The sequence below is a fragment of the Macaca thibetana genome, chromosome 12 (genome assembly GCF_024542745.1).
Source record: "Macaca thibetana thibetana isolate TM-01 chromosome 12, ASM2454274v1, whole genome shotgun sequence".
NCBI classification, from domain to species: Eukaryota; Metazoa; Chordata; class Mammalia; order Primates; family Cercopithecidae; genus Macaca; species Macaca thibetana.
Genome location: NC_065589.1, coordinates 83,446,263 through 83,463,089, shown reverse-complemented (window position 1 = coordinate 83,463,089; position 16,827 = coordinate 83,446,263). Strand labels below are relative to the sequence as shown.

General features: G+C 37.2%; 1 protein-coding gene across 29 annotated transcripts in view; it reads right to left on the bottom strand.

The window, feature by feature from the left end:
* Positions 1-16,827, bottom strand: part of BAZ2B (bromodomain adjacent to zinc finger domain 2B) — a 413,832-nt gene that overhangs the window by 259,333 nt on the left and 137,672 nt on the right. Inside the window, exons 6-7 of one of the 29 annotated variants that reach the window (XM_050752839.1) lie at positions 11,673-11,789; positions 9,829-9,926 (exon numbers count right to left, since the gene is read on the bottom strand). The exons of 26 other annotated variants lie outside the window; for them this stretch is intronic. The gene's annotated coding sequence lies outside the window, so the exon portion shown is untranslated. The remainder of the gene's footprint in view (positions 1-9,828; positions 9,927-11,672; positions 11,790-16,827) is intronic. 2 more of the 29 variants (XM_050752838.1, XM_050752840.1) reach the window with 2 other exon arrangements.

The window sequence follows — 16,827 nt, the reverse complement described above, 5'->3', positions numbered from 1 at the left end:
TAGGACAGGCCAGTGTTACCAGAGGCCATTCAAATGAAGATACTTACCACCAGCAGGTAGAAATTTAGAAGAGTCCAAGATTTGAAAATCGGTTACATAAAAGTACAGTTCAAGCCAAGACTGTGGGTGAGTTCACCAAGGGAATATGGAGAAAAAACAGAACAGCCAGCATAATTTGGCAGAGACCTGTAAGTAGGGCCCATGGGAAATAAGAAGTAGAATTGCAGGGTTTTTTGTTTTGTTTAAGTTCAAGAAGTAGAGACATAGAAAATACAATGAATAAAGGCACATGAAGAAAGATTTCCAAAGAGAAAAACATATTGAACAGTTTTAGAGGGGTAAAAATGTTAGAGGGGTAAAAGAAGATAAGACAGGAAACATTCTCTTTAAACTAACCTTCTCTACCCCTATCATACCAAATCAGATCAGAAGGCAGTTACAGGCGCGGGTGGTTCACGCCTGTAATCCCAGCACTTTGGGAGGCTGAGGCAAGCAGATGGCTTGAGCCCATGAGTTCAAAACCAGCCTGGGCAACATGGTGAAACCCTCTCTCTACAAAACATAGAAAAATTGGCAAGGCATGGTGGCACATGCCTGTAGTCCCACCCAGCTACTCATGTGTCTGAGGTAGGAGGATGACCTGAGCCCAGGGAGGTCAAGGCTGCAGCGAGCTCTGATTGTACTATTGCACTCTATCTTGGGTGAAGGAGTAACCCTGTCTAAAAGAAAAAAAAAAAAAAAAGAAGGTGGCCACGTAGATAAAATACATTATTCTCTCTGTATCCAAAAAACTGCTTTCAAGGACCTACTTGCCTAACATTAAGCTCTCAACTTTAATCAATGCAAAAATAAGTCTTTTGATGGTAACAGAGTCAATACAAGAAGTCTTGTGAAGGAAAAAACTACTTCTATAAAACCCTGTGATTCAAAACAGGTATTAAAACTATTGTAAACAGTTACACTCAAACTATGCATATCTGAATAAAAGATAAATTCCATTTTACTTTTGATTTTTTGGAAAAATTTTAAGTTAACTAAGGATAGATCTACAGTTAAAATATATACAGTTTACTTAAAGTACTAAAGCTCATAGGATAAAAAACTAATAAAGGCATTCCTTCCTCATGATAGCAATTTTTATACATGACTCACTAGGTACTTGCAATTGCATGAGGAAAAAAACACGTGAAATTAAAATGACACTAGAGGATGAAGCCAGACTAATCTTAAAGCTGCTCATAAAAATCCTAAGTGGCTTTTACGAGCAAAAGGTAATTCTTTCAAATCATTTCAAAACTAAGAAACGTATTCAAATTACACATATAAAAAGTAATGTTACATTTTATGAAAACATAATTCAACTAATGTATTGGTTATATGCTACTTCTCTACAAGTCACTGTTTTAGTAAATATGCACAGAGAAAAATCTCAATAATATTAACCCCCAGAAAACATCTACAAGTATTACCCACCTACCAATGTGGGAAAAGAATTTTAAGTCATGATATGCAATCCTATGAGTATTTTTCTAGCAATCAGCATGTACTATCTTTATTTTTCTTCATGCTCTGCCCCAAAACAAAGTCTTTATGTACTCAATTTTAACATACTCAAGTTTTAACCTTTCCTTGACAATACTACATACCTACAAACTATGGATAACTACAATACTACATACCTACAAAGGATGGACATTCATCCATACCTACCTCAGTAAAAGGAATCAATGAAATAAATGAATAGAATATCTATCTGCTTTTTCTCACTTTGCTCAATCTTAACACAGAAGTAATGCTGATTAATCCTGAAATTTGTTTGTAATCAACACAAAATATTTAATCATTCATTTATATATCAGGTTGATTTTTTGTGTGTGCTCTATGCTCTTTTCAAGGTATGGTTATACAATAAAAAAATTATTTTCAAAATTTATATATGAAAAATAATCTCACAAATCATGTGCTATTTGTAGATGTATCAGTGTTGTTATCTTAGATTATAGACCATGGACATGGAGAAGTTAAGGACTGTCTTTATCATTCTCTTTTTAAAGTGTCAACTGTACATATTTTGGCATTTATTTTTAAGGTTTAACAATATTTTTATAGAACAACTTTTTTTTTTTTTTTTTTTGAGATGGAGTCTTGCTCTGTCACTCAGGCTAGAGTGCAGTGGTGTGATCTCGGCTCACTGCAATCTCCGCCTCCCAGGTTCAAGCGATTCTCCTGCCTCACCCTCCCGAGTAGGTGGGATTACAGGCACCTGTCACCACACCCGGCTAATTTTTGTACTTTAGTAGAGACAGGGTTTCCCATCTTGGCCAGGCTGGTCTCAAACTCCTGACCTCATGATCCACCCACCTTGGCCTCCCAAAGTGCTGGGATTACAGGCGTGAGCCACCACGCCCGGCTAAAACCCTAACTTGCTAATCATTTCAAATACTGACTTTTTAAATTTGAAGATTATTATTCAGTAGGGAAAAAAAAATCACAGGCTTAGGATATAAGCAATACTTTTTGGGCAGGAGGGGAGGATACTTGAAAATAATAGAAAATTATATACTGGGAAACTGGTGACAATGTGATCTATCCAGGGTTGTGCAACAGAACTTTCTGCAATGAAGGGAATGTTCAGTGCCTTTGCTGTCCAATATATACCTGCTATGATTTGGATATGGTTTGTTTGTACCCACCAAATCTCATGTTGAAATTTTATCCCCAGTGTGATATTGCAGGAAAGTGGGGCATAAGGTAGGGTGTTTGGGTCATGGGGGTGGATCCCTCATGAATGGTTTGGTGCTGCTCTGGCAGTAATGAGTGAGTTCTTGCTTGAAGACTTGATTGGTTCTTAGGGAATGGGTTAGTTCCTGTGAGACTGAGTTGTTATAAAGCCAAGAGACCTTTGGGTTTGGTCCCTCTCACCCATGCCAGCTTCCCCTTTGACGTTCTCCACCATATTTTGATGCAGCCTTCATGAGAAGCTGAGCTGATGACAGCACCATGCCTCTTGTACAGCCTGCAGAACTGTTAGCTTAATAAACCTCTTTTCTTTATAAACTACACAGCTTTAAGTATTCCTTCATAGCAACTAAGACAGTAGCCCATAGCGAAATGTGGCTACTGAGCACTTGTAATATTGCTGGTGTTACTAAGGAACTAACTTTTAAATATTATTTAGTTTTAATTACTCAAATTTAAATAGCCACATGTGGCTTATGGCTACCATATCAGATGGTACTACTATGTATTTCAGAAGCCATACCTGGACTGAACCGTAAATGGTGCTCCTAAATATTTGAAAAATTGTTTTCTCCATTTTTTATAACTGGAAAAAGAAAACCTCAGTTCTATTTGGTAGGATATGTACATTTCAATAAAAGTGCTCCAAGTTGGGAGGAGAGGAATTCTTACATCTTCAAATGTCTTTCAAATTTATGTTTGGGGAAATGGGTTTATTTTACCATAGAATCTTTAATGTATAATAGAGCTTCTGTGGGAAACGAATCTTGGGTTTTGGAGAACTGAGTTTTTAACCTCTTCAGATTGCATCATTATTGCTTGGTATTTAAAAGCTGCAATTTGCTTTACATTGGTCAGCTGGGCAGAATTGCTTTACTTTGTTTTCTCATGACTATTATGAAACTAAATTTGCATTTCCATAAATTACTGAGAGGTATCAATAATTACACTATCCTTTCTGCAAAAAACTGGCATTCCATCAAAAAGCATTTCATTCTTCATTTGCATCACTTGTCTTTATTGTTCTGTGTGACTGAAACTTCTCTAAAAAAAGGTATAATTCCCATAGGTTGAATCACAAAATTTTCAGACAGCTTACAAAAGCCTTATTATATGAAGTTTAGCGAGAGCTGAGATGACAACTTCTTTGTTTTGCTGGTGATAAAAAACCACAGAAATGAAGCACAACTGGCTATTACACTGTGTAAATTTAAAAACACACACACACATAAGCTGCCTGTTTTCCCACACTTTACCACTCTCTTCTTTCAAGACTGGTTAGCACTTCTCAACATCTTTACTCACTCCCTCTTAAGTTTCCATTTTAGAGCCACAAATGGGCTTCCAGTAGAGGAAGGAGGTAGTAGCACTGCCAACTGCTATTGAAACATTCTTGAGGTTAATGTATACACAATATCCAAAAGTGAACCAATCACTTGGGTGAAGTAATACAATGAAGTTTCATTTGAGAAAAATTATGTGTTGTTTTAGTTATATATACTTTTATTTCTCTAACTATAAGTTTTTAGGGAATTCAATTCAAATTGTAGCAACCCACAGACAGCTTTACGTTAAACCTTTAGGAATTAATATTAAGTTAAAGCACATTGTCTGATTATAGAAATTTTTAGTTTTTTATATCAAAATTAGAGTCCATTTTGGTCCTGCCCACAAATGCCAAATTGACAGATAATTTGACCCTCACAAGATTGCTTTTTTACAAAAATATCACTCGAATAAGCCAGCAATCAAGACAAACATAAGGTAACAGTTTTACAAAGTTTTCAAGCACCATAGCTAAAGAACAGACATGATGCTATCCCAACCCACATCTTCAAAAATCAATTTCAGACTATGGCTGTGAAGACTGGAAAAATAATCATGCACTCTAATAATACAGAGATCAAAGAAATATTTAGTCAGATCAAATAACTGAAGTTATCACTAATAAATATTAAGTTTCAGAAAATTTGTATTTTACTCTTTTATTCAAAGAACACTGCTATGAATATTTAGAGAAATTAAATAATGATTACTGCTCTTGGTTTTTCCTAGAACTTAGAATAATTTCATCACAAACAAAAAATTTGGTCTAATGTTTTCAACAGGGACTACATAACCCTGGTCCTTACTCAGAATTTTGGCATATATTCACTATGTACTTTAGGCAATCTATCAGTACTTCTTCAGTTTGCAATACTGTAATTATTGACTTCACAAGGGATATTGTGGTTTAGTTAATTACATTTGTAACATTTTTTGAGGGTCACGGATGAAAGAGGGGTGTAAGGCATACATACAATTAATTTATATGTACTTGGTGAAAAAATGCCACTTAAAAATATTTAACAGCAACAACATGGATGAACCTTAAAGACATTATATGCTAAGTAAAATAAGCCAGTCAAGGACAAATACAGTATGATTCTGCATATATACGGTACCTAGAACAGTCAAATTCATAGAGACAGAAAGTAAAATGATAATTACCAGGGACTAGGGGAAGCAGGAGTGGGAGTTATTATTTAATGGGTACAGAGTTTCAGTTTGAGAAGATGAAAAAAGTAATGGTTGTGCAACAATATGAATAAATATACTTAATGCCACTGAATACGCTTTAAAATGGCTAAAATGGTAAATTTAATGTTATGTATATTTTACTACAATTAAAAAAAACAAGTGTGAAAATCAGAATATGAATCACAATCCAATTTTAACATTTTCTGATTCACTCATTAAGACATGAATCGAATCATTCTTTTGTTCATTCAGTAAATATTTATCAAATGATTTCAATGTGGCAGATACTGTGTTAGACCTGGTAGTATAGCAGTCAACAAGACGAAGGCTGTGCTTCATAGAAGTTACATTTTCGCAGTAGAGACCTACAATATCATTTTTGCAAACTATCCTTCTTATAGTGGTAAGTACTACACTGAAGGGTAAAGAGGTGAAATGATGGCAAGGATATATCTCTGAGAAGATAATTACCCTGCTAATGAAGTAAAAAGGAAGACTCTAGATAGAACAGAAGTGCCAAGGCCCTGAAGGGAGAAGGCCTGGTGTTTTCAAAAAATGACAAGAATGCCCAGGGCTAGTGCAGAGTAAGATAGGGGGTAGGAGAGCAAGGCAGAGGCCATAGAAGGCCTGGAAAGCAACAGTAAATACTCTAGATGTTATTCCACATGTGCTGAAAGCCATATGGGATGTTATGACTATGGGAATGATGTGATTCGATTAAAAAAAAAAACCAGCAACACTCTAACCACTGCATATGGAATAATCTTGGGGATATGGGACAGAAAGGAGAATCAAAACACAGTGACCAGTCAAGCAACTATAGTAACTCAGGTAGAAAAAAGAAGACTATCGTGGTAGCCATATTGGTGGTGAAAAAAGTAATTATTTTTTATATTTGGTTGCTGATGACTAAACAAGAAAAAAAAAACCCAACATAATTAAGGATGATTCCAAGGTTTTGGTGAGGTCAACTGGGTAAATGACATTGCCAAATTTTGAGATAAAGAACAATGGGATAGAAATAGGATTGCTGGTGGTGGTAGTGGTAATAGTAGTAAGGAACCAAGAGTGTGATCTTAACAAAGTTAAGTACTCAAGTAAAGAGTTTCAGGAAAGACAACATGACAAAGTATGACAAATGCTGCTGGGAAAACAACATGAGGGCTGAGAAATGACCACTGGATTTAGCAAGATAAATTATTTTTTGAGACAGAATCTCACTCTGTCACCCAAGCTGGAGTGAAGTGGCACAATCTTGGCTCATTGCAACCTCCGCCTCGTGAGTTCAAGTGATTCTCCTGCCTCAGCCCCCCAAGTAGCTGCGATTAGAGGTGTGCGCCACCACACCCAGCTAATTTTTGTAATTTTAGTAGAGACGGGGTTTCACCATGTTGGCCAGGCTGGTCTCGAACTGCTGACCTCAGATGATCCACCTGCCTCGGCCTCCCGAAGTGCTGGGATTACAGGCGTGAGCCACCATGCCAGCCTCAAGATAAATTTCACTGGTGTCTATGACAAGAATGTTGTCAGTGAAGTGGTAAGGACAAAAGAATGAATACAGTAAAAAGCAGAGAAAGTGAGATGAGGATATGAAAGCAGCATATATGGACAACTCTGACGGAGTTTTGCTCTGAAGGGTGAAAAGAAATGGTACTATACCTGGAGGGGGAGTGGAGTCTTCAAAGTTATTTTTGTATTAAAATGGGAGACAGTATAACACATATGCTGATGAGATGATCGAGAGAGAGAAAAAATGATGGCAAAAATTGCAGAAGCAAAATCAGTGATTACTAAGCATCTAATAAATGCTTAAGGCCAGACATGGTGGTTCACACCTGTAATCCCAGCCCTTTGGGAGGCAGAGGTAGGCAGATCACGAGGTCAGAGGAGTTCAAGATCAGCTTGACCAATATGGTGAAACCCCATCTCTACCAAAAATACAAAAATTAGCCAGACGTTGTGGTGCGCCTGTAGTCCCAGCTAGTTGGGAGGCTGAGGCAGGAGAATCGCTTGAACCAGGGAGGGCAAGGTTGTAGTGAGCTGAGATTGCCCCACTGCATTCCAGCCCGGGCAACAGAGTGAGACTCTGTCTCAAAAAAAAAAAAAAAAAAAAAAGAAAAGAAAAGAAAAAGGAAGAAAGCTTATATCTGTCCTTGCTGCTGGAAATACAAAGGTAATAAATATAAGACATGAAACTAATTGAAGGATTCTATGGAAACTATATTGAAAATCATGAAGGGAAATACCACAAATAGATAATTAAAAAATCATTTAGAAACAATATTATTTTGTAATAGGCTGCCATGTTAAAAATATTACATAAAGCAATGTTGACACATGTGTTTTTTTGTTTGTTTGTTTTTTGTTTTTTTGAGACAGAGTTTCGCTCTTGTTGCCCAGTCTGGAGTGCAATGGCTCGATCTGGGTTCACAGCAACCTCCGCCTCCTGGGTTCAAGCGATTCTCCTGCCTCCGCCTTCCAAGTAGTTGACATTGTATTTTTATTAGAGATGGTGTTTCTCCATGTTGGTCAGGCTGGTCTCGAACTCCTGACTTCAGGTGATTCGCCCACCTCAGCCTCCCAAAGTGCTGGGATTAGAGGTGTGACCCACCACACCCGGCAATGTTGACGTATCTTATGATGTGACAGCCATGTCCTTCTAAGCTATATACGTGCAGTTGAACAGTATAAAAATGTCATGTACAGCCTTTGATTTAATTAATCACAGTTGGATTTAGATGAATCAACCTTAGACAAAAGCAAAGCCAGCAATTTAAGAAAATATCTCCACTGTGCTTCCCCTTCTCCCTCTGCAGTGTTGACCCATTTCCATTTTTGAATTTTCATTATCCCTGAATTCTATAATTCACCACCTAACAGGCCATTCATGTATCAATCATTTACATTAATTTTCCTTATTTCCAGAGTACCCTTCCCTTTGCTTATTTAACTATTTGCCACTTGTTCTCTTGTCTCCTTAAAAAAGTTAAGAATTTGAAAGTTAGAAAGACTACTAATTACATATTTGTGTAATATATATAAGTTACTCAAACACACATTTGCATTTTTAACTTTCCCCCCTCTAATTATAAGATCCTTTTAAACCTTTTGTAATTTTGTATCTTTTACTGTTCTAAAATAAGATGTGAGGTAAAATACTAAGGTACGTAATATACAGAATAAAACGCAAACTAAGGAAATGGAGAAAGAAAAATAGGATGAGGTTAAGAATAAGGATGGAATTAAAAATGTAATCAGGGGCCAGGCATGGTGGCTAATACCTATAATCCCAGCACTTTGGGAAGCCAAGGCAAGTGGATCACCTGAGGTCAGGAATTTCAGACCATCCTGGCCAACATGATGAGACCTTGTTTCTACTAAATATACAAAAATTAGCCAGGCATGGTAGTGTGTGCCTGTAGTCCCAGCTACTTGGGAGGCTGAGGCAGGAGAAACGCTTGAACCCAGGAGGCAGAGGTTGCAGTGAGCCGAGATAGCGCCACTGCACTCCAGCCTGGGAGACAGAGCGAGACCCAGTCTCAAAGAAAAAAAGAAAAAAAATCATTTAACAAGACCCTGTAGCCTTTGTTACTGAGGGGACCTATAAATACATGGCTTTTAGTTTCCTGGTCATCAGTGCAAAGAAGAAATGGCTGTCATATACAGCTTTTATTTGTTTATATCACTTACAGTATTCATAAGGTAAAAATAAATCATTTTCTTGAAAGAAGCACAGTTTTTTGTTACTGAGACCTGAGGTAAGTCATTCTGCTGAATTGTCAAAAATACTCCAGTAAAGAAAATGTGGCACATATACACCATGGAATACTAAGCAGCCATAAAAAAGGACGAGTTCGTGTCCTTTGTAGGGACATGGATGCAGCTGGAAACCATTCTCAGCAAACTATTGCAAGAACAGAAAATCAAACACCACATGTTCTCACTCATAGGTGGGAACTGAACATTGAGATCACTTGGATTCTGGAAGGGGAACATCACACACCGGGGCCTATTATGGGGAGGGGGGAAGGGGAGGGATGGCATTGGGAGTTATACCTGATGTAAATGACAAGTTGATGGGTGCTGATGAGTTGATGGGTGCAGCACACCAACATGGCACAAGTATATACATGTAACAAACCTGCACATTGTTCACATGTACTCTAGAACTTAAAGTATAATAATAATTTAAAAAAAATTCCAGTAATAAATTCAATGTGTTTTGTAGGACTATTTCTTTAACATCTTTCAGAATTCGTCATGGCATATTTCTTGGGCATATTGGCAGCTAAAATAAGAGGGTTTGAGAATGTTGTACATTATTTTAATTCCAGGACAAGTTTAAAATATCCAGAGTAACAGTATTCCCCATGTTTCAGGTATCCCTCCCTACAATATTACAATTTAAACATCAGGCTGGGCGTGGTAGCTCACACCTGTAATCCCAGCACTTTAGGAGGCCGAGGCCAGCAGATCACGGTATCAAGAGATTGAGACTATACTGACCAACATGGTGAAACCCCATCTCTACTAAAAATACAAAAATTAGCTGGGCATGGTGGCACGCACCTGTAGTCCCAGCTACTTGGGAGGCTGAGGCAGGAGAATTGCTTGAACCCAGGAGGCGGAGGTTGTTGTGAGCCGAGATTGGGCCACTGCACTCCAGCCTGGGGAAAGAGCGAGACTCGGTCTTAAATAACTAAAAATAACTAAAAATAAAAATCACAATAAATTTTTTTGAGATAAAACTCACCAATTTAATCTCTGGAAAGTGTACAATTCAGCGGTTTTAGTACATTCACAATGTTGTGCAACCATAACCACTATCTAATTCCAGAACATTTTATCATTCCCAGAAGAAACACCATACCAATTAAGCAGTCACTCTCCATTCCTTCATCTGTCTCTGGTGAATTCTCTTCCTCCTCACCCATCAGATGTATTGCCTAGCTAATGAACAGCTGATGTCCATAGAAAATCATATTGTTAACATTCAACAAAAACTTGAAATTGTTAAATAATCAGAAAAAGATAGATATTAAAACAGCATGCAGCCTTTCAACAAAAACTATCAAAATCAATAGATTATAGCTTGAAAAAGAAAAAGCATGTAATTTTTTCATCATGACTGGATTAAGGTATGCAACAAAAAAAATTATCACTCGGATGAATCAACTGCTGAAAATGATCAAATTTGTATTTATATGTATTTAACTATAAATTATTTAAATGAGTTATTAAGTTCTCATTCATGAGAAAGGAGTTCATGCAGACTGAAAAGTTAAAAAAAAAAAGCTCTTTTATTTTGAACTTTAAAAGTAATACTAGTTTTATTCTCTTTCAACAGTGGCTAAGATGGTTGCCTGGACTGACAGTGCCTGAATTACTCTGGACTGAACAGGCAACATGTTTCTTTAAAGTTATAGGAATAGAAGATACTGATAAATGCTCAAACTAATTAACCAGATTCAATTAGCAGCTAAAGTGAAAATAAAACTTCTGAGTTTCCTAATTGTGATTCTTAAGAGCTGAATTTAAAACAATAATACTGGGAGAAGAGGACAAGATCATGAAAAGTTGTCAAACTTAATCACTTGAATATCTAAATTGATTAGGTATAAATTTTAATTCACTACTATCTTAGTACATGAGTTTTACTATACTATTTTAAGTTCCCCCTTATATTAGGGTTTTCATGACACTAGATTACTTGAGATGATCTTTTTTTTTCTACTTATTGATGCACTGGCAGCATTTACTAAACGATTAAGAGATGTCATCTATTCCATAACAAATTATGCCTTGACTTACAATTTCAACATATATCTCTATTATAAATGATACATAAGCATTACATATTTACACCACTCAGCATTGTTCTCAAAACAACCAAAAAAAGATTTAAATGAAAAATAGATTATTATTCTCAAACTGCTAATGAATTAAACAAGCATAAAAGATAGAATTATTCACAGAGAATGGCTACCCACAGTCTCTGAAAAAATTATGACATGAGCTATTCAAGATGAAATAATGATTGGGGAGCAATTCAAAGAATATCAACTTTTGCAACACACGCAGTTTCTGTTCTTCCTTTTCCTATCATACCTAGGCAAGACAGGTAAAAAACTTTTAATAAAAATAAGAAACAAATTGAATGCTAAACTTCTATAATTACCCAACTCCCTAGCAAGTTTTCTAATACTAAGCAGAAAAAACATAAAAAGATACAAATAAAATATACGCATTTTTAAAAGTTGTTAGATTTAGGATTTTACAAAGTAACATATAATAAGAGATATTTAAACTTTAAAAATATACTTTTTAGATTCAAAATAAAAAATGATTTCACTTTTCTAACTATTTTATTGTCATAGTATTTCAAAAACGTAGCCAGATGTGGTAGCACATACCTGTAATCCCTGCACTTTAGGAGGCTGAGGTGATAGGACTGCTTGAGCCCAGGAGTTTGAGACAGCAGTGAGCTATGACCACCCCAGTGACTCCAGCCTGGGTGACAGAGCAAGAGCCTGTCTCATAAAAAGAAAAAAAAAAAGTTCATAAATGAAAATTAGGTCATTTTCAGCAGTTAATTCACCTGTGAGATCATTTTTATTGTTGTCTACCTTAATTCAAATAAGCCAGGTCAATAGGTTAAAATACAAAAAAAAAAATCCATGATGAAATAAAGTCTGTGCACAGTGTCTGACATATAGTACGCTTTCAATATACATCTGTTAAACTAAGTTGTATATATTATCTGTGCCTCACCTTACTCTGAGGTACAATACCAGTGTAAAGAGAATAAAGATTCTTATCTATGGTTTAAAACTTAAAACTTAGAATGTTCTTACTTAGAAATCAATTTCACTTTAGAAAACAGAATTTCATTAAAATTTTTTTTTTTTTTTGGAGACAGAGTCTCGCTCTGTGACCCAGGTTGGAGTGCAGTGGTACAATTTCAGCTCACTGCAATCTCCGCCTCCTGGGTTCAAGCGATTCTCTTGCCTCAGCCTCCAGAGTAGCTGGGACTATAGAGGCCCGCCACCATGCCTGGCTAATTTTTGTATTTTTAGTAGAGACGGGGTTTCACTGTTGGCCAGGCTGGTCTCAAACTCCTGACCTCGTGATCTGACCGCCTTGGCCTCCCAAAGTGCTAGGATTACAGGCGTGAGCCACCGTGCCTAGCCTCATTACAGTATTTTTAATGGGATTTCACAGTACAGAAGGCAGGACATAAAAAGTATAAGTAATACTCAATTTGAAAATCTTTCCTATATATCACTCTGAGAAGATAGTGACCTCACCTTGACTGACCTTTTCCTGCCATTTATATCCCAGCACATTTTTCACCCTTTCTCTGTCTCTGTCTTATTTCCACTTGTCAGGCAAAAAGCAACCTTCTTCAGAAATACTTTTTAACCTCTGACCTCTCCCTTCCAACTCTAGCTGCACTCCATCGCACTCCCTGCAGGTTGGATAAGTGTGGTAATCCTAATATTTCATAAGATGCTATGCATATCTTTATCATTGAATAATTTATCCCCTATTGTTAGCATTTTCTTTTTTGTTGTTGTTGTTGTTGTTTTTTGAGATGGAGACTCACTCTGTTGCCCAGGCTGGAGTGCAGTGGCACGATGATCTCAGCTCACTGCAGCCTCCTCCTCCTGGGTTCAAGAGATTCTCCTGCCTCAGACTCCCGAGTAGCTGAGGTTCAGGTGCCTGCAACCATGCCTGGCTAATTTTTGTATTTTTAATAGAGATGAGGTTTCACCATGTTGACAAGGCTAGTCTTGAACTCCTGACTGCAAGTGAACCAGTGAGCCTCAGTCAGGATTTTCTTTTTATCAATTTGTTTTCTGTCTTCAAATCTCAGAAAAGCCGGGATTATGTCTGATACTGATGGGGTTTAGGAAATGCTCTCCCAAAAAACATGACACTGTAACATACTGAATATTTTAAGCTAAAGAAATCTGAGGAACAGCATGTGCAGGAAGCTTAGCCATGAATCTAGGATGTGTAGAAAGAAAGATATTTTTCCTTCCCTATAATATACAGTAGATACTGGGGTGTAGTAATAAATATTTGCTTTTTACCCCTAGTTACCGGTACAGGAATCCTAAAAACCCTGGAATTCACTGTCTTTTATGCTAAACAGATGATTTATGGGGTGGGGACAGCTGGACAGCATCATCGTGGGTCTGCTCTGCAGAAAAACCAACCACATGATTAGGGAGTTAGAGCTTTCAGTACTACTCCTGACCTCCAGAGAGGGGAAAGGGGCTGGAGACTGAGTTCAATTGCTAATGGCCAATTGTCTTAGTTCCTATTTTGCTGCTATAACAGAATGGCACCAAATGGGTAATTTATAAATAATAGCAGTTTATTTTGCTCACAGTTCTGGAGGCTGGGAAGTCCAAGAGCATAGCACTGGCATCTTGTGACAGCCTCCATGCTCCATCATAACAGGATGGAAGGGCAAGGGAGTGCCCGAGATAAAGAGAGGATATCCATCAAATCCACCTCTTGATCAGGAGCCTACTCCCAAGATAACAAACCCACTTCCCAGGTAAGCGCATTAATCCTTTCATAAAGGTGGAGCCCTTATGGCCCAATCACATCTTAAAGGCTGCACCTCTTAATACTGTTACAATGGCAGCATCAAGTTTCAACATGATTTTTGGAAGGGACATTCAAACCCAGTACAAATTTTCATCAAGCATGCCTATGTAATTAAACCCCCATAAAAACCACTAAATTATGGGATTTGTAGAGTTTCCAAGTTGGTAAACAGATCCATGTGCTGAGAGGGTAGCACACCCTGACTCCATGGGGACAGAGGCTCCTATGCTCAGGATCCTATTACACATTGCCTTATATACCTCACCCACTGGATGCTCATTTGTATCTGTTATAATAAACTGTAAGCATAGCACTTTCCTGAGTTCAATGAGTCATTCTAACAAATAACTGAAACTGCAGGGGGTTGTGGGAACCTCTGATTAGTTTCAGCCTGTCAGAAGTGTGAGTAACCTTGAGACCCTATTGGTGGCTGGCATCCGAAGTGGGGACAGTCTTACGGGACTGAGACCTTAAACCGTGGGGTCTACAATAACTTCGAACAGTTACTGTCAGAATGGAATTCAATTGTTGGAGACCAAGTTGGTGCTGAATAATTGGAGAATTTGTTTTTGGAAAAACACACACAATACTCAATACATTTATTTGGGATAAATCAATAAAGGAGTGAAAGTGAACAATAAATAAAAGATATATTAAACTACTCATATATTTTATTATTATTATGCGTAGGTATGTTTGTAACACTTTTTAGAGCTAGATTTTTGCTGTTCGTTCAATTAATTTGTATTGAACTTTTCCATATAGATAGTGCTTGCTTTATATTTTACAATTATTTTAATATAAGTACACTCTTTTAAACTATTATTTTCAAGTTTAAAAACACTTAAGTCAACATGAATTATCAAAATCAAAACAAAAACAAAAATCAGATTCTCCTTTATGAAAGACAGAGATTAGCATGAACGGACCTGCCTCTCTCTTAATATTATTTATCATAAGCAACATGAGAATGAGGATTGTGTTTATTGGAATTTTCTTTTCCAGAGATTAACAGGGTGCTTAGAACATGAGAAGTGGTCACTACCTGCTGGAAAACAAAAAGAAATATTATGAGGGCAAAATATCAAAAGGAGGACCAGAAAGTGGGAAAGGAGAAAGTTTTCTAGAGAATTGAAAAAGGATTTAAAAAGGAGGGGTGAGATATGACTGAATTAGGCCAAAGATTATAAGTGACTTTGAAGAAAGTAACTTCAGATAAATTAGCATGAAAAGTTAATAAGACTGTACAGAGGTAAGATATGAAAGGAGAACCTGTTGCAAGAAATCTGGTAATAAGAGATCCAGAATTGCCAAAATAATCTTGAAAAGGAAGAATAAAGTTGGAGGGTTCACACTTTCTGATTTCAATTTACGACAAAGCTACAGTAATCAAAGTAGAGTAGCTTGGCTTAATGCTAGACCTTTAGATCAACAGAATAGAACTGAGATTCAAGAAACAAACCCTTACTTACATGTATAGTCAAATGATACTTTACAAGGGTGCCAAAACAATTTAATGGGGAAAGAATATCTTTTCAACAAAAGGTGCTGGAACAACTGAATATTCACAAGTAAAAGAAGGAAACTGGACCCCTACCCCACACCATACACAAAAAGGAACTAAGAATGAATCAATGACCCAAACATGAGAGCTAAAAACATAAAACTCCTGGAAGAAAATAAAGGCATAAATCTTCTTGACCTTGGATTAGGCAATGTTTTCTTAGATATGGCATCAAAAGCACAAGCAATCAAAGGAAAAATAGATAATGTGGACTTCCGTCCTTCAAAGGACACTATTAAGAAAGTGAAAAGACAACCTACAGAATGGGAGAAAATATTTGTATATCATATATCTGAAGACAGCTGTATCCAAAATATATTTTTAAAAAACTCTTATAACTACTTAATAATTAAAAACAACACAGCTAGGCACAGGTGCCTCACATCCATAATCCTAGCAGTTTGGGAGGCCAAGGTAGGTAGATCGCTTGAGCCCAAGAGTTCAAGACCAGCCTGGGCAACATGGCAAAATTCCTTATCTACAAAAAAATACAAAAATTAGCTGGGTGTGTTGGCATGTGCCTATAGTCCCAGCTACTCGGGTGGCTGAGGGGGAGGATCCCTGGATCCTGGGAGGCTGAGGCTGCAGTGAGCCATGATGTGCTACTGCATTCTACCCAGGGTGACACAGTGAGACCCTGACCTTAACAGATGGACAGACAGACAGACAGCCACACACACACACAGAGACCACAATTTTAAAATGGGTAAAGGGTTTGAATAGACATTTTATCCAAAGAAGATACACAAATGGCCAATAAGCATAAGAAAAGATGCTCAATATCATTAGCCATCAGAGAAATGCAAATCAAAACCACAATGAGATAGCACTTCACACTCACTAGAATGGCAACAAACAAACAAACAAACAAACAAATAAGTGGGGATGTGGGGAAACTGGAACCTTACACAATGCCAGTGGGATTGCAAAATATTGTAGCCACTACAGAAAACATTTTGGCAGTTCCTCAATAAGTTAAACATAGAGTTATGTCACCCAGCAATTCTATTCCTAGTATATACACAAGAGAACTACAAACATATGTCCACAAACAAAATGTATGTACATGAATGTTCATAACAGCATTATTTCTAATTATTCAAGTGTTCATCAAATAATAAATGGATAAACAAAAATATGACATACTCATACAATGAAATATTATTTGGTAAGAAAATGAAGGCTGGGCATGGTGGCTCATGACAGTAATCCCAGCACTCTGGGAGGCTGAGGCAGGTGGATCACGAGGTCAAAAGTTTGAGACCAGCCTAACCCCGTCTCTACTAAAAATACAAAAATTAGCCAGGCATGGTGGCGCACGCCTGTAATCCCAGTTACTCAGGAAGCTCAGGCAGGAGAATCACTTGAACCCAGGAGGCGGA